This window comes from Lepus europaeus, chromosome 6 (genome assembly GCF_033115175.1).
Source record: "Lepus europaeus isolate LE1 chromosome 6, mLepTim1.pri, whole genome shotgun sequence".
In the NCBI taxonomy this organism is placed as follows: domain Eukaryota; kingdom Metazoa; phylum Chordata; class Mammalia; order Lagomorpha; family Leporidae; genus Lepus; species Lepus europaeus.
In genome coordinates, this window is record NC_084832.1 from 83,613,081 (window position 1) to 83,635,247 (window position 22,167).

Consider the following 22,167-nt stretch of genomic DNA (forward strand, 5'->3'; position numbering starts at 1 on the left):
CAACGTCAAAGTGGTTTTGGAGTAAAGCAAACTCATTTTCTTGGTCACGTGGATAAAAGCCATGGTTACAAATATAAATATCATATTTGTTTGCAGCAATTGCTCGAGCTTTCTTCCTAGAAAACAGGAATGTTTTGAGTTCGTGTCTCCATGTGGAAGTCATTAGTGTTTCCCAGCACAAAAGAAAATATTCCCTGCTTACATTCATTCAAAACCATAAAGTCCATGGATAATATCAAGAAAGCACAAACACAGAGTCTGTAGCAAGGTGGATTGAGTTAGCCATAACACAAGAGGATATTTCTGGTTTCATCCAGTCATATCCGGACAAAGTGTTCTCGAACTGGTATGCACTGGACTGAGATAATCACCGTCAAACAGGTTTTGGAGTAAACCAAACCCATTTTCTTGGTCAAGTGGATAAAAAGTCATGTTTCCAAATATAAATATCATGTTTGTTTGCAGGAATTGCTCTAGCGTTCTGCCTAGCAGACAAGAATGTGTCGAGTTTGTGTCTCCATGTGGAACTAATTAGTTTTTCCCAGCACAATAGAACATACTCCCTGCTTAAATGCATTCAAAACCATAAAGTCATTGTTAATATCAAGAAAACACAAAACAGGGCCTTTAGCAAGATCTAGGATTGAGTTAGTCACAACACAAGAGGATACTTCTGGATTCATCCTGTCATATCCGGACAAACTGTTGTGGAACTGGTATGCACTAGAATCAGATAATCACCGTCAAACAGGTTTTGGCGTAAACCACACCCATTTTCTGGGACAAGTGCATAAAAAGTGATGTTTACAAATATAAATATCATGTTTGGTTGTAGCAATTGCTCTATCTTTCTGCCTAGAAAACACGAATGTGTTGAGTTTGTGTCTCCATGTGGAAGTAATTAGTGTTTCCCAGCACAAAAGAAAATAGTCCCTGCTTACATTCATTCAAAACCATAAAGTCCATGGATAATATCAAGAAAACACAAAACAGGGCCTGTAGCAAGATCTGGGATTGAGTTAGTCACAACACAAGAGGATATTTCTGGATTCATCCAGTCATATCCGGACAAAGTGTTGTGGAACTGGTATGTACTGGACTCAGATAATCACTCTCAAACTCCTTTTGGGGGAAAACAAACTCATTTTCTTGCTCAAGTGGATAAAATGTGATGCTTACAAATATAAATATCATGTTTGTTTGCAGCAATTGCTCTAGCTTTCTGCCTAGAAAACACGAATGTGTTGAGTTTGTGTCTCCATGTGGAAGTAATTAGTGTTTCCCAGCACAAAAGAAAATAGTCCCTGCTTACATTCATTCAAAACCATAAAGTCCATGGATAATATCAAGAAAACACAAAGCAGGGCCTTCAGCACTCCCTGGGATTGAGTTAGTCAAAACACAAGAGGATATTTCTGGTTTCATCCAGTCATACCCGGACAAAGTGTTGTGGAGCTAGTATGCAATGGACTCAGATAATCACCGTCAAACTGGTTTTGGAGTAAACGCAACTCATTTTCTTGTTCAAGTGGATAAAAAGTCATGTTTACAAATATAAATATCATGTTTGTTTGCAGAAATTGCTCTAGCTTTCTGCCTAGAAAGCAGGAATGTATTGAGTTTCTGTCTCCATGGGGAAATAATGAGTGTTTTGCAGCACAAAAGAAAATATCCCCTGCTTAAATGCATTCCAAACCATAAAGTCCATGGATAATATCAAGAAACCACAAAGCAGAGCCTGTAGCAAGACCTGGGGTTGAGTTAACCATAACACAAGAGGATATTTCTGATTTGATCCAGTCATATCCGGACAAAGTGTTGTGGAGCTGGTATGCACTGGACTCAGATAATCAACGTCAAAGTGGTTTTGGAGTAAAGCAAACTCATTTTCTTGGTCACGTGGATAAAAGCCATGGTTACAAATATAAATATCATATTTGTTTGCAGCAATTGCTCGAGCTTTCTTCCTAGAAAACAGGAATGTTTTGAGTTCGTGTCTCCATGTGGAAGTCATTAGTGTTTCCCAGCACAAAAGAAAATATTCCCTGCTTACATTCATTCAAAACCATAAAGTCCATGGATAATATCAAGAAAGCACAAACACAGAGTCTGTAGCAAGGTGGATTGAGTTAGCCATAACACAAGAGGATATTTCTGGTTTCATCCAGTCATATCCGGACAAAGTGTTCTCGAACTGGTATGCACTGGACTGAGATAATCACCGTCAAACAGGTTTTGGAGTAAACCAAACCCATTTTCTTGGTCAAGTGGATAAAAAGTCATGTTTCCAAATATAAATATCATGTTTGTTTGCAGGAATTGCTCTAGCGTTCTGCCTAGCAGACAAGAATGTGTCGAGTTTGTGTCTCCATGTGGAACTAATTAGTTTTTCCCAGCACAATAGAACATACTCCCTGCTTAAATGCATTCAAAACCATAAAGTCATTGTTAATATCAAGAAAACACAAAACAGGGCCTTTAGCAAGATCTAGGATTGAGTTAGTCACAACACAAGAGGATACTTCTGGATTCATCCTGTCATATCCGGACAAACTGTTGTGGAACTGGTATGCACTAGAATCAGATAATCACCGTCAAACAGGTTTTGGCGTAAACCACACCCATTTTCTGGGACAAGTGCATAAAAAGTGATGTTTACAAATATAAATATCATGTTTGGTTGTAGCAATTGCTCTATCTTTCTGCCTAGAAAACACGAATGTGTTGAGTTTGTGTCTCCATGTGGAAGTAATTAGTGTTTCCCAGCACAAAAGAAAATAGTCCCTGCTTACATTCATTCAAAACCATAAAGTCCATGGATAATATCAAGAAAACACAAAACAGGGCCTGTAGCAAGATCTGGGATTGAGTTAGTCACAACACAAGAGGATATTTCTGGATTCATCCAGTCATATCCGGACAAAGTGTTGTGGAACTGGTATGTACTGGACTCAGATAATCACTCTCAAACTCCTTTTGGGGGAAAACAAACTCATTTTCTTGCTCAAGTGGATAAAATGTGATGCTTACAAATATAAATATCATGTTTGTTTGCAGCAATTGCTCTAGCTTTCTGAGTAGAACACATGAATATGTTGAGTTTGTGTCTCCATGTGGAACTAATTAGTGTTTCCCAGCACAAAAGAAAATATTCCCTGCTTAAATTCATTCAAAACCTTAAGTCCTTTGATAATATCTAGAAACCACAAACAAAGCGTCTGTAGCAAGATATGGGATTGAGTTTTCACAACACAAGTGGATATTTCTGGATTCATCCAGTCATATCCTGACAAAGTGTGTAGAACTAGTATGCCATGGACTCTGATAATCACGGTCAAACTGGTTTTGGAGTAAAGCCAACGCATTTTCTTGTTCAAGTAGATAAAAAAGTGATGTTTCCAAATATAAAAATCATGTTTGTTTGCAGGAATCGCTCTAGCTTTCTGCCTAGAAAACAGGAATGTGTTGAGTTTGTGTCTCCATGTGAAATTAATTAGTGTTTCCCAGCACAAAAGAAAATATTCCCTGCTTAAATGCATTCAAAACCATAAAGGCCATTGATAATATCAAGAAAACACAAAGCAGGGCCTTCAGCACTCCCTGGGATTGAGTTAGTCAAAACACAAGAGGATATTTCTGGTTTCATCCAGTTATACCCGGACAAAGTGTTGTGGAGCTAGTATGCAATGGACTCAGATAATCACCGTCAAACTGGTTTTGGAGTAAACGCAACTCATTTTCTTGTTCAAGTGGATAAAAAGTCATGTTTACAATATAAATATCATGTTTGTTTGCAGAAATTGCTCTAGCTTTCTGCCTAGAAAGCAGGAATGTATTGAGTTTCTGTCTCCATGGGGAAATAATGAGTGTTTTGCAGCACAAAAGAAAATATCCCCTGCTTAAATGCATTCCAAACCATAAAGTCCATGGATAATATCAAGGAACCACAAAGCAGAGCCTGTAGCAAGACCTGGGGTTGAGTTAACCATAACACAAGAGGATATTTCTGATTTGATCCAGTCATATCCGGACAAAGTGTTGTGGAGCTGGTATGCACTGGACTCAGATAATCAACGTCAAAGTGGTTTTGGAGTAAAGCAAACACATTTTCTTGGTCACGTGGATAAAAGCCATGGTTACAAATATAAATATCATATTTGTTTGCAGCAATTGCTCGAGCTTTCTTCCTAGAAAACAGGAATGTTTTGAGTTCGTGTCTCCATGTGGAAGTCATTAGTGTTTCCCAGCACAAAAGAAAATATTCCCTGCTTACATTCATTCAAAACCATAAAGTCCATGGATAATATCAAGAAAGCACAAACACAGAGTCTGTAGCAAGGTGGATTGAGTTAGCCATAACACAAGAGGATATTTCTGGTTTCATCCAGTCATATCCGGACAAAGTGTTGTCGAACTGGTATGCACTGGACTGAGATAATCACCGTCAAACAGGTTTTGGAGTAAACCAAACCCATTTTCTTGGTCAAGTGGATAAAAAGTCATGTTTCCAAATATAAATATCATGTTTGTTTGCAGGAATTGCTCTAGCGTTCTGCCTAGCAGACAAGAATGTGTCGAGTTTGTGTCTCCATGTGGAACTAATTAGTTTTTCCCAGCACAATAGAACATACTCCCTGCTTAAATGCATTCAAAACCATAAAGTCATTGTTAATATCAAGAAAACACAAAACAGGGCCTTTAGCAAGATCTAGGATTGAGTTAGTCACAACACAAGAGGATACTTCTGGATTCATCCTGTCATATCCGGACAAACTGTTGTGGAACTGGTATGCACTAGAATCAGATAATCACCGTCAAACAGGTTTTGGCGTAAACCACACCCATTTTCTGGGTCAAATGCATAAAAAGTGATGTTTACAAATATAAATATCATGTTTGGTTGTAGCAATTGCTCTATCTTTCTGCCTAGAAAACACGAATGTGTTGAGTTTGTGTCTCCATGTGGAAGTAATTAGTGTTTCCCAGCACAAAAGAAAATAGTCCCTGCTTACATTCATTCAAAACCATAAAGTCCATGGATAATATCAAGAAAACACAAAACAGGGCCTGTAGCAAGATCTGGGATTGAGTTAGTCACAACACAAGAGGATATTTCTGGATTCATCCAGTCATATCCGGACAAAGTGTTGTGGAACTGGTATGTACTGGACTCAGATAATCACTCTCAAACTCCTTTTGGGGGAAAACAAACTCATTTTCTTGCTCAAGTGGATAAAATGTGATGCTTACAAATATAAATATCATGTTTGTTTGCAGCAATTGCTCTAGCTTTCTGAGTAGAACACATGAATATGTTGAGTTTGTGTCTCCATGTGGAACTAATTAGTGTTTCCCAGCACAAAAGAAAATATTCCCTGCTTAAATTCATTCAAAACCTTAAGTCCTTTGATAATATCTAGAAACCACAAACAAAGCGTCTGTAGCAAGATATGGGATTGAGTTTTCACAACACAAGTGGATATTTCTGGATTCATCCAGTCATATCCTGACAAAGTGTGTAGAACTAGTATGCCATGGACTCTGATAATCACGGTCAAACTGGTTTTGGAGTAAAGCCAACGCATTTTCTTGTTCAAGTAGATAAAAAAGTGATGTTTCCAAATATAAAAATCATGTTTGTTTGCAGGAATCGCTCTAGCTTTCTGCCTAGAAAACAGGAATGTGTTGAGTTTGTGTCTCCATGTGAAATTAATTAGTGTTTCCCAGCACAAAAGAAAATATTCCCTGCTTAAATGCATTCAAAACCATAAAGGCCATTGATAATATCAAGAAAACACAAAGCAGGGCCTTCAGCACTCCCTGGGATTGAGTTAGTCAAAACACAAGAGGATATTTCTGGTTTCATCCAGTCATACCCGGACAAAGTGTTGTGGAGCTAGTATGCAATGGACTCAGATAATCACCGTCAAACTGGTTTTGGAGTAAACGCAACTCATTTTCTTGTTCAAGTGGATAAAAAGTCATGTTTACAAATATAAATATCATGTTTGTTTGCAGAAATTGCTCTAGCTTTCTGCCTAGAAAGCAGGAATGTATTGAGTTTCTGTCTCCATGGGGAAATAATGAGTGTTTTGCAGCACAAAAGAAAATATCCCCTGCTTAAATGCATTCCAAACCATAAAGTCCATGGATAATATCAAGAAACCACAAAGCAGAGCCTGTAGCAAGACCTGGGGTTGAGTTAACCATAACACAAGAGGATATTTCTGATTTGATCCAGTCATATCCGGACAAAGTGTTGTGGAGCTGGTATGCACTGGACTCAGATAATCAACGTCAAAGTGGTTTTGGAGTAAAGCAAACTCATTTTCTTGGTCACGTGGATAAAAGCCATGGTTACAAATATAAATATCATATTTGTTTGCAGCAATTGCTCGAGCTTTCTTCCTAGAAAACAGGAATGTTTTGAGTTCGTGTCTCCATGTGGAAGTCATTAGTGTTTCCCAGCACAAAAGAAAATATTCCCTGCTTACATTCATTCAAAACCATAAAGTCCATGGATAATATCAAGAAAGCACAAACACAGAGTCTGTAGCAAGGTGGATTGAGTTAGCCATAACACAAGAGGATATTTCTGGTTTCATCCAGTCATATCCGGACAAAGTGTTGTCGAACTGGTATGCACTGGACTGAGATAATCACCGTCAAACAGGTTTTGGAGTAAACCAAACCCATTTTCTTGGTCAAGTGGATAAAAAGTCATGTTTCCAAATATAAATATCATGTTTGTTTGCAGGAATTGCTCTAGCGTTCTGCCTAGCAGACAAGAATGTGTCGAGTTTGTGTCTCCATGTGGAACTAATTAGTTTTTCCCAGCACAATAGAACATACTCCCTGCTTAAATGCATTCAAAACCATAAAGTCATTGTTAATATCAAGAAAACACAAAACAGGGCCTTTAGCAAGATCTAGGATTGAGTTAGTCACAACACAAGAGGATACTTCTGGATTCATCCTGTCATATCCGGACAAACTGTTGTGGAACTGGTATGCACTAGAATCAGATAATCACCGTCAAACAGGTTTTGGCGTAAACCACACCCATTTTCTGGGTCAAATGCATAAAAAGTGATGTTTACAAATATAAATATCATGTTTGGTTGTAGCAATTGCTCTATCTTTCTGCCTAGAAAACACGAATGTGTTGAGTTTGTGTCTCCATGTGGAAGTAACTGGTGTTTCCCAGCACAAAAGAAAATAGTCCCTGCTTACATTCATTCAAAACCATAAAGTCCATGGATAATATCAAGAAAACACAAAACAGGGCCTGTAGCAAGATCTGGGATTGAGTTAGTCACAACACAAGAGGATATTTCTGGATTCATCCAGTCATATCCGGACAAAGTGTTGTGGAACTGGTATGTACTGGACTCAGATAATCACTCTCAAACTCCTTTTGGGGGAAAACAAACTCATTTTCTTGCTCAAGTGGATAAAATGTGATGCTTACAAATATAAATATCATGTTTGTTTGCAGCAATTGCTCTAGCTTTCTGAGTAGAACACATGAATATGTTGAGTTTGTGTCTCCATGTGGAACTAATTAGTGTTTCCCAGCACAAAAGAAAATATTCCCTGCTTAAATTCATTCAAAACCTTAAGTCCTTTGATAATATCTAGAAACCACAAACAAAGCGTCTGTAGCAAGATATGGGATTGAGTTTTCACAACACAAGTGGATATTTCTGGATTCATCCAGTCATATCCTGACAAAGTGTGTAGAACTAGTATGCCATGGACTCTGATAATCACGGTCAAACTGGTTTTGGAGTAAAGCCAACGCATTTTCTTGTTCAAGTAGATAAAAAAGTGATGTTTCCAAATATAAAAATCATGTTTGTTTGCAGGAATCGCTCTAGCTTTCTGCCTAGAAAACAGGAATGTGTTGAGTTTGTGTCTCCATGTGAAATTAATTAGTGTTTCCCAGCACAAAAGAAAATATTCCCTGCTTAAATGCATTCAAAACCATAAAGGCCATTGATAATATCAAGAAAACACAAAGCAGGGCCTTCAGCACTCCCTGGGATTGAGTTAGTCAAAACACAAGAGGATATTTCTGGTTTCATCCAGTCATACCCGGACAAAGTGTTGTGGAGCTAGTATGCAATGGACTCAGATAATCACCGTCAAACTGGTTTTGGAGTAAACGCAACTCATTTTCTTGTTCAAGTGGATAAAAAGTCATGTTTACAAATATAAATATCATGTTTGTTTGCAGAAATTGCTCTAGCTTTCTGCCTAGAAAGCAGGAATGTATTGAGTTTCTGTCTCCATGGGGAAATAATGAGTGTTTTGCAGCACAAAAGAAAATATCCCCTGCTTAAATGCATTCCAAACCATAAAGTCCATGGATAATATCAAGAAACCACAAAGCAGAGCCTGTAGCAAGACCTGGGGTTGAGTTAACCATAACACAAGAGGATATTTCTGATTTGATCCAGTCATATCCGGACAAAGTGTTGTGGAGCTGGTATGCACTGGACTCAGATAATCAACGTCAAAGTGGTTTTGGAGTAAAGCAAACTCATTTTCTTGGTCACGTGGATAAAAGCCATGGTTACAAATATAAATATCATATTTGTTTGCAGCAATTGCTCGAGCTTTCTTCCTAGAAAACAGGAATGTTTTGAGTTCGTGTCTCCATGTGGAAGTCATTAGTGTTTCCCAGCACAAAAGAAAATATTCCCTGCTTACATTCATTCAAAACCATAAAGTCCATGGATAATATCAAGAAAGCACAAACACAGAGTCTGTAGCAAGGTGGATTGAGTTAGCCATAACACAAGAGGATATTTCTGGTTTCATCCAGTCATATCCGGACAAAGTGTTGTCGAACTGGTATGCACTGGACTGAGATAATCACCGTCAAACAGGTTTTGGAGTAAACCAAACCCATTTTCTTGGTCAAGTGGATAAAAAGTCATGTTTCCAAATATAAATATCATGTTTGTTTGCAGGAATTGCTCTAGCGTTCTGCCTAGCAGACAAGAATGTGTCGAGTTTGTGTCTCCATGTGGAACTAATTAGTTTTTCCCAGCACAATAGAACATACTCCCTGCTTAAATGCATTCAAAACCATAAAGTCATTGTTAATATCAAGAAAACACAAAACAGGGCCTTTAGCAAGATCTAGGATTGAGTTAGTCACAACACAAGAGGATACTTCTGGATTCATCCTGTCATATCCGGACAAACTGTTGTGGAACTGGTATGCACTAGAATCAGATAATCACCGTCAAACAGGTTTTGGCGTAAACCACACCCATTTTCTGGGTCAAGTGCATAAAAAGTGATGTTTACAAATATAAATATCATGTTTGGTTGTAGCAATTGCTCTATCTTTCTGCCTAGAAAACACGAATGTGTTGAGTTTGTGTCTCCATGTGGAAGTAACTGGTGTTTCCCAGCACAAAAGAAAATAGTCCCTGCTTACATTCATTCAAAACCATAAAGTCCATGGATAATATCAAGAAAACACAAAACAGGGCCTGTAGCAAGATCTGGGATTGAGTTAGTCACAACACAAGAGGATATTTCTGGATTCATCCGGTCATATCCGGACAAAGTGTTGTGGAACTGGTATGTACTGGACTCAGATAATCACTCTCAAACTCCTTTTGGGGGAAAACAAACTCATTTTCTTGCTCAAGTGGATAAAATGTGATGCTTACAAATATAAATATCATGTTTGTTTGCAGCAATTGCTCTAGCTTTCTGAGTAGAACACATGAATATGTTGAGTTTGTGTCTCCATGTGGAACTAATTAGTGTTTCCCAGCACAAAAGAAAATATTCCCTGCTTAAATTCATTCAAAACCTTAAGTCCTTTGATAATATCTAGAAACCACAAACAAAGCGTCTGTAGCAAGATATGGGATTGAGTTTTCACAACACAAGTGGATATTTCTGGATTCATCCAGTCATATCCTGACAAAGTGTGTAGAACTAGTATGCCATGGACTCTGATAATCACGGTCAAACTGGTTTTGGAGTAAAGCCAACGCATTTTCTTGTTCAAGTAGATAAAAAAGTGATGTTTCCAAATATAAAAATCATGTTTGTTTGCAGGAATCGCTCTAGCTTTCTGCCTAGAAAACAGGAATGTGTTGAGTTTGTGTCTCCATGTGAAATTAATTAGTGTTTCCCAGCACAAAAGAAAATATTCCCTGCTTAAATGCATTCAAAACCATAAAGGCCATTGATAATATCAAGAAAACACAAAGCAGGGCCTTCAGCACTCCCTGGGATTGAGTTAGTCAAAACACAAGAGGATATTTCTGGTTTCATCCAGTCATACCCGGACAAAGTGTTGTGGAGCTAGTATGCAATGGACTCAGATAATCACCGTCAAACTGGTTTTGGAGTAAACGCAACTCATTTTCTTGTTCAAGTGGATAAAAAGTCATGTTTACAAATATAAATATCATGTTTGTTTGCAGAAATTGCTCTAGCTTTCTGCCTAGAAAGCAGGAATGTATTGAGTTTCTGTCTCCATGGGGAAATAATGAGTGTTTTGCAGCACAAAAGAAAATATCCCCTGCTTAAATGCATTCCAAACCATAAAGTCCATGGATAATATCAAGAAACCACAAAGCAGAGCCTGTAGCAAGACCTGGGGTTGAGTTAACCATAACACAAGAGGATATTTCTGATTTGATCCAGTCATATCCGGACAAAGTGTTGTGGAGCTGGTATGCACTGGACTCAGATAATCAACGTCAAAGTGGTTTTGGAGTAAAGCAAACTCATTTTCTTGGTCACGTGGATAAAAGCCATGGTTACAAATATAAATATCATATTTGTTTGCAGCAATTGCTCGAGCTTTCTTCCTAGAAAACAGGAATGTTTTGAGTTCGTGTCTCCATGTGGAAGTCATTAGTGTTTCCCAGCACAAAAGAAAATATTCCCTGCTTACATTCATTCAAAACCATAAAGTCCATGGATAATATCAAGAAAGCACAAACACAGAGTCTGTAGCAAGGTGGATTGAGTTAGCCATAACACAAGAGGATATTTCTGGTTTCATCCAGTCATATCCGGACAAAGTGTTGTCGAACTGGTATGCACTGGACTGAGATAATCACCGTCAAACAGGTTTTGGAGTAAACCAAACCCATTTTCTTGGTCAAGTGGATAAAAAGTCATGTTTCCAAATATAAATATCATGTTTGTTTGCAGGAATTGCTCTAGCGTTCTGCCTAGCAGACAAGAATGTGTCGAGTTTGTGTCTCCATGTGGAACTAATTAGTTTTTCCCAGCACAATAGAACATACTCCCTGCTTAAATGCATTCAAAACCATAAAGTCATTGTTAATATCAAGAAAACACAAAACAGGGCCTTTAGCAAGATCTAGGATTGAGTTAGTCACAACACAAGAGGATACTTCTGGATTCATCCTGTCATATCCGGACAAACTGTTGTGGAACTGGTATGCACTAGAATCAGATAATCACCGTCAAACAGGTTTTGGCGTAAACCACACCCATTTTCTGGGTCAAATGCATAAAAAGTGATGTTTACAAATATAAATATCATGTTTGGTTGTAGCAATTGCTCTAGCTTTCTGCCTAGAAAACACGAATGTGTTGAGTTTGTGTCTCCATGTGGAAGTAACTGGTGTTTCCCAGCACAAAAGAAAATAGTCCCTGCTTACATTCATTCAAAACCATAAAGTCCATGGATAATATCAAGAAAACACAAAACAGGGCCTGTAGCAAGATCTGGGATTGAGTTAGTCACAACACAAGAGGATATTTCTGGATTCATCCGGTCATATCCGGACAAAGTGTTGTGGAACTGGTATGTACTGGACTCAGATAATCACTCTCAAACTCCTTTTGGGGGAAAACAAACTCATTTTCTTGCTCAAGTGGATAAAATGTGATGCTTACAAATATAAATATCATGTTTGTTTGCAGCAATTGCTCTAGCTTTCTGAGTAGAACACATGAATATGTTGAGTTTGTGTCTCCATGTGGAACTAATTAGTGTTTCCCAGCACAAAAGAAAATATTCCCTGCTTAAATTCATTCAAAACCTTAAGTCCTTTGATAATATCTAGAAACCACAAACAAAGCGTCTGTAGCAAGATATGGGATTGAGTTTTCACAACACAAGTGGATATTTCTGGATTCATCCAGTCATATCCGGACAAAGTGTGTAGAACTAGTATGCCATGGACTCTGATAATCACGGTCAAACTGGTTTTGGAGTAAAGCCAACGCATTTTCTTGTTCAAGTAGATAAAAAAGTGATGTTTCCAAATATAAAAATCATGTTTGTTTGCAGGAATCGCTCTAGCTTTCTGCCTAGAAAACAGGAATGTGTTGAGTTTGTGTCTCCATGTGAAATTAATTAGTGTTTCCCATCACAAAAGAAAATATTCCCTGCTTAAATGCATTCAAAACCATAAAGGCCATTGATAATATCAAGAAAACACAAAGCAGGGCCTTCAGCACTCCCTGGGATTGAGTTAGTCAAAACACAAGAGGATATTTCTGGTTTCATCCAGTCATACCCGGACAAAGTGTTGTGGAGCTAGTATGCAATGGACTCAGATAATCACCGTCAAACTGGTTTTGGAGTAAACGCAACTCATTTTCTTGTTCAAGTGGATAAAATGTCATGTTTACAAATATAAATATCATGTTTGTTTGCAGAAATTGCTCTAGCTTTCTGCCTAGAAAGCAGGAATGTATTGAGTTTCTGTCTCCATGGGGAAATAATGAGTGTTTTGCAGCACAAAAGAAAATATCCCCTGCTTAAATGCATTCCAAACCATAAAGTCCATGGATAATATCAAGAAACCACAAAGCAGAGCCTGTAGCAAGACCTGGGGTTGAGTTAACCATAACACAAGAGGATATTTCTGATTTGATCCAGTCATATCCGGACAAAGTGTTGTGGAGCTGGTATGCACTGGACTCAGATAATCACCGTCAAAGTGGTTTTGGAGTAAAGCAAACTCATTTTCTTGGTCACGTGGATAAAAGCCATGGTTACAAATATAAATATCATATTTGTTTGCAGCAATTGCTCGAGCTTTCTTCCTAGAAAACAGGAATGTTTTGAGTTCGTGTCTCCATGTGGAAGTCATTAGTGTTTCCCAGCACAAAAGAAAATATTCCCTGCTTACATTCATTCAAAACCATAAAGTCCATGGATAATATCAAGAAAGCACAAACACAGAGTCTGTAGCAAGGTGGATTGAGTTAGCCATAACACAAGAGGATATTTCTGGTTTCATCCAGTCATATCCGGACAAAGTGTTGTCGAACTGGTATGCACTGGACTGAGATAATCACCCTCAAACAGGTTTTGGAGTAAACCAAACCCATTTTCTTGGTCAAGTGGATAAAAAGTCATGTTTCCAAATATAAATATCATGTTTGTTTGCAGGAATTGCTCTAGCGTTCTGCCTAGCAGACAAGAATGTGTCGAGTTTGTGTCTCCATGTGGAACTAATTAGTTTTTCCCAGCACAATAGAACATACTCCCTGCTTAAATGCATTCAAAACCATAAAGTCATTGTTAATATCAAGAAAACACAAAACAGGGCCTTTAGCAAGATCTAGGATTGAGTTAGTCACAACACAAGAGGATACTTCTGGATTCATCCTGTCATATCCGGACAAACTGTTGTGGAACTGGTATGCACTAGAATCAGATAATCACCGTCAAACAGGTTTTGGCGTAAACCACACCCATTTTCTGGGACAAGTGCATAAAAAGTGATGTTTACAAATATAAATATCATGTTTGGTTGTAGCAATTGCTCTATCTTTCTGCCTAGAAAACACGAATGTGTTGAGTTTGTGTCTCCATGTGGAAGTAATTAGTGTTTCCCAGCACAAAAGAAAATAGTCCCTGCTTACATTCATTCAAAACCATAAAGTCCATGGATAATATCAAGAAAACACAAAACAGGGCCTGTAGCAAGATCTGGGATTGAGTTAGTCACAACACAAGAGGATATTTCTGGATTCATCCGGTCATATCCGGACAAAGTGTTGTGGAACTGGTATGTACTGGACTCAGATAATCACTCTCAAACTCATTTTGGGGGAAAACAAACTCATTTTCTTGCTCAAGTGGATAAAATGTGAAGCTTACAAATATAAATATCATGTTTGTTTGCAGCAATTGCTCTAGCTTTCTGAGTAGAACACATGAATATGTTGAGTTTGTGTCTCCATGTGGAACTAATTAGTGTTTCCCAGCACAAAAGAAAATATTCCCTGCTTAAATTCATTCAAAACCTTAAGTCCTTTGATAATATCTAGAAACCACAAACAAAGCGTCTGTAGCAAGATATGGGATTGAGTTTTCACAACACAAGTGGATATTTCTGGATTCATCCAGTCATATCCGGACAAAGTGTGTAGAACTAGTATGCCATGGACTCTGATAATCACGGTCAAACTGGTTTTGGAGTAAAGCCAACGCATTTTCTTGTTCAAGTAGATAAAAAAGTGATGTTTCCAAATATAAAAATCATGTTTGTTTGCAGGAATCGCTCTAGCTTTCTGCCTAGAAAACAGGAATGTGTTGAGTTTGTGTCTCCATGTGAAATTAATTAGTGTTTCCCAGCACAAAAGAAAATATTCCCTGCTTAAATGCATTCAAAACCATAAAGGCCATTGATAATATCAAGAAAACACAAAGCAGGGCCTTCAGCACTCCCTGGGATTGAGTTAGTCAAAACACAAGAGGATATTTCTGGTTTCATCCAGTCATACCCGGACAAAGTGTTGTGGAGCTAGTATGCAATGGACTCAGATAATCACCGTCAAACTGGTTTTGGAGTAAACGCAACTCATTTTCTTGTTCAAGTGGATAAAAAGGCATGTTTACAAATATAAATATCATGTTTGTTTGCAGAAATTGCTCTAGCTTTCTGCCTAGAAAGCAGGAATGTATTGAGTTTCTGTCTCCATGTGGAAATAATGAGTGTTTTGCAGCACAAAAGAAAATATCCCCTGCTTAAATGCATTCCAAACCATAAAGTCCATGGATAATATCAAGAAACCACAAAGCAGAGCCTGTAGCAAGACCTGGGGTTGAGTTAACCATAACACAAGAGGATATTTCTGATTTGATCCAGTCATATCCGGACAAAGTATTGTGGAGCTGGTATGCACTGGACTCAGATAATCACCGTCAAAGTGGTTTTGGAGTAAAGCAAACTCATTTTCTTGGTCACGTGGATAAAAGCCATGGTTACAAATATAAATATCATATTTGTTTGCAGCAATTGCTCGAGCTTTCTTCCTAGAAAACAGGAATGTTTTGAGTTCGTGTCTCCATGTGGAAGTCATTAGTGTTTCCCAGCACAAAAGAAAATATTCCCTGCTTACATTCATTCAAAACCATAAAGTCCATGGATAATATCAAGAAAGCACAAACACAGAGTCTGTAGCAAGGTGGATTGAGTTAGCCATAACACAAGAGGATATTTCTGGTTTCATCCAGTCATATCCGGACAAAGTGTTGTCGAACTGGTATGCACTGGACTGAGATAATCACCGTCAAACAGGTTTTGGAGTAAACCAAACCCATTTTCTTGGTCAAGTGGATAAAAAGTCATGTTTCCAAATATAAATATCATGTTTGTTTGCAGGAATTGCTCTAGCGTTCTGCCTAGCAGACAAGAATGTGTCGAGTTTGTGTCTCCATGTGGAACTAATTAGTTTTTCCCAGCACAATAGAACATACTCCCTGCTTAAATGCATTCAAAACCATAAAGTCATTGTTAATATCAAGAAAACACAAAACAGGGCCTTTAGCAAGATCTAGGATTGAGTTAGTCACAACACAAGAGGATACTTCTGGATTCATCCTGTCATATCCGGACAAACTGTTGTGGAACTGGTATGCACTAGAATCAGATAATCACCGTCAAACAGGTTTTGGCGTAAACCACACCCATTTTCTGGGTCAAGTGCATAAAAAGTGATGTTTACAAATATAAATATCATGTTTCGTTGTAGCAATTGCTCTATCTTTCTGCCTAGAAAACACGAATGTGTTGAGTTTGTGTCTCCATGTGGAAGTAATTAGTGTTTCCCAGCACAAAAGAAAATAGTCCCTGCTTACATTCATTCAAAACCATAAAGTCCATGGATAATATCAAGAAAACACAAAACAGGGCCTGTAGCAAGATCTGGGATTGAGTTAGTCACAACACAAGAGGATATTTCTGGATTCATCCAGTCATATCCGGACAAAGTGTTGTGGAACTGGTATGTACTGGACTCAGATAATCACTCTCAAACTCCTTTTGGGGGAAAACAAACTCATTTTCTTGCTCAAGTGGATAAAATGTGAAGCTTACAAATATAAATATCATGTTTGTTTGCAGCAATTGCTCTAGCTTTCTGAGTAGAACACATGAATATGTTGAGTTTGTGTCTCCATGTGGAACTAATTAGTGTTTCCCAGCACAAAAGAAAATATTCCCTGCTTAAATTCATTCAAAACCTTAAGTCCTTTGATAATATCTAGAAACCACAAACAAAGCGTCTGTAGCAAGATATGGGATTGAGTTTTCACAACACAAGTGGATATTTCTGGATTCATCCAGTCATATCCTGACAAAGTGTGTAGAACTAGTATGCCATGGACTCTGATAATCACGGTCAAACTGGTTTTGGAGTAAAGCCAATGCATTTTCTTGTCAAGTAGATAAAAAAGTGATGTTTCCAAATATAAAAATCATGTTTGTTTGCAGGAATCGCTCTAGCTTTCTGCCTAGAAAACAGGAATGTGTTGAGTTTGTGTCTCCATGTGAAATTAATTAGTGTTTCCCAGCACAAAAGAAAATATTCCCTGCTTAAATGCATTCAAAACCATAAAGGCCATTGATAATATCAAGAAAACACAAAGCAGGGCCTTCAGCACTCCCTGGGATTGAGTTAGTCAAAACACAAGAGGATATTTCTGGTTTCATCCAGTCATACCCGGACAAAGTGTTGTGGAGCTAGTATGCAATGGACTCAGATAATCACCGTCAAACTGGTTTTGGAGTAAACACAACTCATTTTCTTGTTCAAGTGGATAAAAAGGCATGTTTACAAATATAAATATCATGTTTGTTTGCAGAAATTGCTCTAGCTTTCTGCCTAGAAAGCAGGAATGTATTGAGTTTCTGTCTCCATGTGGAAATAATGAGTGTTTTGCAGCACAAAAGAAAATATCCCCTGCTTAAATGCATTCCAAACCATAAAGTCCATGGATAATATCAAGAAACCACAAAGCAGAGCCTGTAGCAAGACCTGGGGTTGAGTTAACCATAACACAAGAGGATATTTCTGATTTGATCCAGTCATATCCGGACAAAGTGTTGTGGAGCTGGTATGCACTGGACTCAGATAATCACCGTCAAAGTGGTTTTGGAGTAAAGCAAACTCATTTTCTTGGTCACGTGGATAAAAGCCATGGTTACAAATATAAATATCATATTTGTTTGCAGCAATTGCTCGAGCTTTCTTCCTAGAAAACAGGAATGTTTTGAGTTCGTGTCTCCATGTGGAAGTCATTAGTGTTTCCCAGCACAAAAGAAAATATTCCCTGCTTACATTCATTCAAAACCATAAAGTCCATGGATAATATCAAGAAAGCACAAACACAGAGTCTGTAGCAAGGTGGATTGAGTTAGCCATAACACAAGAGGATATTTCTGGTTTCATCCAGTCATATCCGGACAAAGTGTTCTCGAACTGGTATGCACTGGACTGAGATAATCACCGTCAAACAGGTTTTGGAGTAAACCAAACCCATTTTCTTGGTCAAGTGGATAAAAAGTCATGTTTCCAAATATAAATATCATGTTTGTTTGCAGGAATTGCTCTAGCGTTCTGCCTAGCAGACAAGAATGTGTCGAGTTTGTGTCTCCATGTGGAACTAATTAGTTTTTCCCAGCACAATAGAACATACTCCCTGCTTAAATGCATTCAAAACCATAAAGTCATTGTTAATATCAAGAAAACACAAAACAGGGCCTTTAGCAAGATCTAGGATTGAGTTAGTCACAACACAAGAGGATACTTCTGGATTCATCCTGTCATATCCGGACAAACTGTTGTGGAACTGGTATGCACTAGAATCAGATAATCACCGTCAAACAGGTTTTGGCGTAAACCACACCCATTTTCTGGGTCAAGTGCATAAAAAGTGATGTTTACAAATATAAATATCATGTTTGGTTGTAGCAAGTGCTCTAGCTTTCTGCCTAGACAACACGAATGTGTTGAGTTTGTGTCTCCATGTGGAAGGAATCAGTGTTTCCCAGCACAAAAGAAAATATTCCCTGCTTACATTCATTCAAAACCATAAAGTCCATGGATAATATCAAGAAAACACAAAACAGGGCCTGTAGCAAGATCTGGGATTGAGTTAGTCACAACACAAGAGGATATTTCTGGATTCATCCAGTCATATCCGGACAAAGTGTTGTGGAACTGGTATGTACTGGACTCAGATAATCACTCTCAAACTCCTTTTGGGGGAAAACAAACTCATTTTCTTGCTCAAGTGGATAAAATGTGAAGCTTACAAATATAAATATCATGTTTGTTTGCAGCAATTGCTCTAGCTTTCTGACTAGAACACATGAATATGTTGAGTTTGTGTCTCCATGTGGAACTAATTAGTGTTTCCCAGCACAAAAGAAAATATTCCCTGCTTAAATTCATTCAAAACCTTAAGTCCTTTGATAATATCTAGAAACCACAAACAAAGCGTCTGTAGCAAGATATGGGATTGAGTTTTCACAACACAAGTGGATATTTCTGGATTCATCCAGTCATATCCGGACAAAGTGTGTAGAACTAGTATGCCATGGACTCTGATAATCACGGTCAAACTGGTTTTGGAGTAAAGCCAACGCATTTTCTTGTTCAAGTAGATAAAAAAGTGATGTTTCCAAATATAAAAATCATGTTTGTTTGCAGGAATCGCTCTAGCTTTCTGCCTAGAAAAGAGGGATGTGTTGAGTTTGTGTCTCCATGTGAAATTAATTAGTGTTTCCCAGCACAAAAGAAAATATTCCCTGCTTAAATGCATTCAAAACCATAAAGGCCATTGATAATATCAAGAAAACACAAAGCAGGGCCTTCAGCACTCCCTGGGATTGAGTTAGTCAAAACACAAGAGGATATTTCTGGTTTCATCCAGTCATACCCGGACAAAGTGTTGTGGAGCTAGTATGCAATGGACTCAGATAATCACCGTCAAACTGGTTTTGGAGTAAACGCAACTCATTTTCTTGTTCAAGTGGATAAAAAGGCATGTTTACAAATATAAATATCATGTTTTTTGCATCAATTGCTCTAGCTTTCTGCATAGAATGCAGGAATCTGTTGTATTTGTGTCTCCATGGGGAACTAATTAGAGTTTTCCAGCACAAAAGAAAATATCCCCTGCTTAAATGCATTCAAAACCATAAATTCCATTGATAATATCAAGAAAACACAAAGCAGAGCCTGTAGCCCCATTTTGGATAGAGTTAGCCATAACACAAGAGGATATTTCTGGTTTCATGCAGTCATATCCGAAAAAAGTGTTGTGGAACTGGTATGCACTGGACTCAGATAATCACAGTCAAACTGGTTTTGGGGGAAAACAAACTCATTTTCTTGGTCACGTAGATTAAAAGTCATGTTTAGAAATATAAATATCATGTTTGTTTGCAGAAATTGCTCTAGCTTTCTGCCTAGAAAGCAGGAATGTATTGAGTTTCTGTCTCCATGTGGAAATAATGAGTGTTTTGCAGCACAAAAGAAAATATCCCCTGCTTAAATGCATTCCAAACCATAAAGTCCATGGATAATATCAAGAAACCACAAAGCAGAGCCTGTAGCAAGACCTGGGGTTGAGTTAACCATAACACAAGAGGATATTTCTGATTTGATCCAGTCATATCCGGACAAAGTGTTGTGGAGCTGGTATGCACTGGACTCAGATAATCACCGTCAAAGTGGTTTTGGAGTAAAGCAAACTCATTTTCTTGGTCACGTGGATAAAAGCCATGGTTACAAATATAAATATCATATTTGTTTGCAGCAATTGCTCGAGCTTTCTTCCTAGAAAACAGGAATGTTTTGAGTTCGTGTCTCCATGTGGAAGTCATTAGTGTTTCCCAGCACAAAAGAAAATATTCCCTGCTTACATTCATTCAAAACCATAAAGTCCGTGGATAATATCAAGAAAGCACAAACACAGAGTCTGTAGCAAGGTGGATTGAGTTAGCCATAACACAAGAGGATATTTCTGGTTTCATCCAGTCATATCCGGACAAAGTGTTGTCGAACTGGTATGCACTGGACTGAGATAATCACCGTCAAACAGGTTTTGGAGTAAACCAAACCCATTTTCTTGGTCAAGTGGATAAAAAGTCATGTTTCCAAATATAAATATCATGTTTGTTTGCAGGAATTGCTCTAGCGTTCTGCCTAGCAGACAAGAATGTGTCGAGTTTGTGTCTCCATGTGGAACTAATTAGTTTTTCCCAGCACAATAGAACATACTCCCTGCTTAAATGCATTCAAAACCATAAAGTCGTTGTTAATATCAAGAAAACACAAAACAGGGCCTTTAGCATGATCTAGGATTGAGTTAGTCACAACAGAAGAGGATACTTCTGGATTCATCCTGTCATATCCGGACAAACTGTTGTGGAACTGGTATGCACTAGAATCAGATAATCACCGTCAAACAGGTTTTGGCATAAACCACACCCATTTTCTGGGTCAAGTGGATAAAAAGTGATGTTTACAAATATAAATATCATGTTTGGTTGTAGCAAGTGCTCTAGCTTTCTGCCTAGAAAACACGAATGTGTTGAGTTTGTGTCTCCATGTGGAAGGAATCAGTGTTTCCCAGCACAAAAGAAAATATTCCCTGCTTACATTCATTCAAAACCATAAAGTCCATGGATAATATCAAGAAAACACAAAACAGGGCCTGTAGCAAGATCTGGGATTGAGTTAGTCACAACACAAGAGGATATTTCTGGATTCATCCAGTCATATCCGGACAAAGTGTTGTGGAACTGGTATGTACTGGACTCAGATAATCACTCTCAAACTCATTTTGGGGGAAAACAAACTCATTTTCTTGCTCAAGTGGATAAAATGTGAAGCTTACAAATATAAATATCATGTTTGTTTGCAGAAATTGCTCTAGCTTTCTGCCTAGAAAGCAGGAATGTATTGAGTTTCTGTCTCCATGTGGAAATAATGAGTGTTTTGCAGCACAAAAGAAAATATCCCCTGCTTAAATGCATTCCAAACCATAAAGTCCATGGATAATATCAAGAAACCACAAAGCAGAGCCTGTAGCAAGACCTGGGGTTGAGTTAACCATAACACAAGAGGATATTTCTGATTTGATCCAGTCATATCCGGACAAAGTGTTGTGGAGCTGGTATGCACTGGACTCAGATAATCACCGTCAAAGTGGTTTTGGAGTAAAGCAAACTCATTTTCTTGGTCACGTGGATAAAAGCCATGGTTACAAATATAAATATCATATTTGTTTGCAGCAATTGCTCGAGCTTTCTTCCTAGAAAACAGGAATGTTTTGAGTTCGTGTCTCCATGTGGAAGTCATTAGTGTTTCCCAGCACAAAAGAAAATATTCCCTGCTTACATTCATTCAAAACCATAAAGTCCGTGGATAATATCAAGAAAGCACAAACACAGAGTCTGTAGCAAGGTGGATTGAGTTAGCCATAACACAAGAGGATATTTCTGGTTTCATCCAGTCATATCCGGACAAAGTGTTGTGGAACTGGTATGCACTGGACTGAGATAATCACCGTCAAACAGGTTTTGGAGTAAACCAAACCCATTTTCTTGGTCAAGTGGATAAAAAGTCATGTTTCCAAATATAAATATCATGTTTGTTTGCAGGAATTGCTCTAGCGTTCTGCCTAGCAGACAAGAATGTGTCGAGTTTGTGTCTCCATGTGGAACTAATTAGTTTTTCCCAGCACAATAGAACATACTCCCTGCTTAAATGCATTCAAAACCATAAAGTCGTTGTTAATATCAAGAAAACACAAAACAGGGCCTTTAGCAAGATCTAGGATTGAGTTAGTCACAACAGAAGAGGATACTTCTGGATTCATCCTGTCATATCCGGACA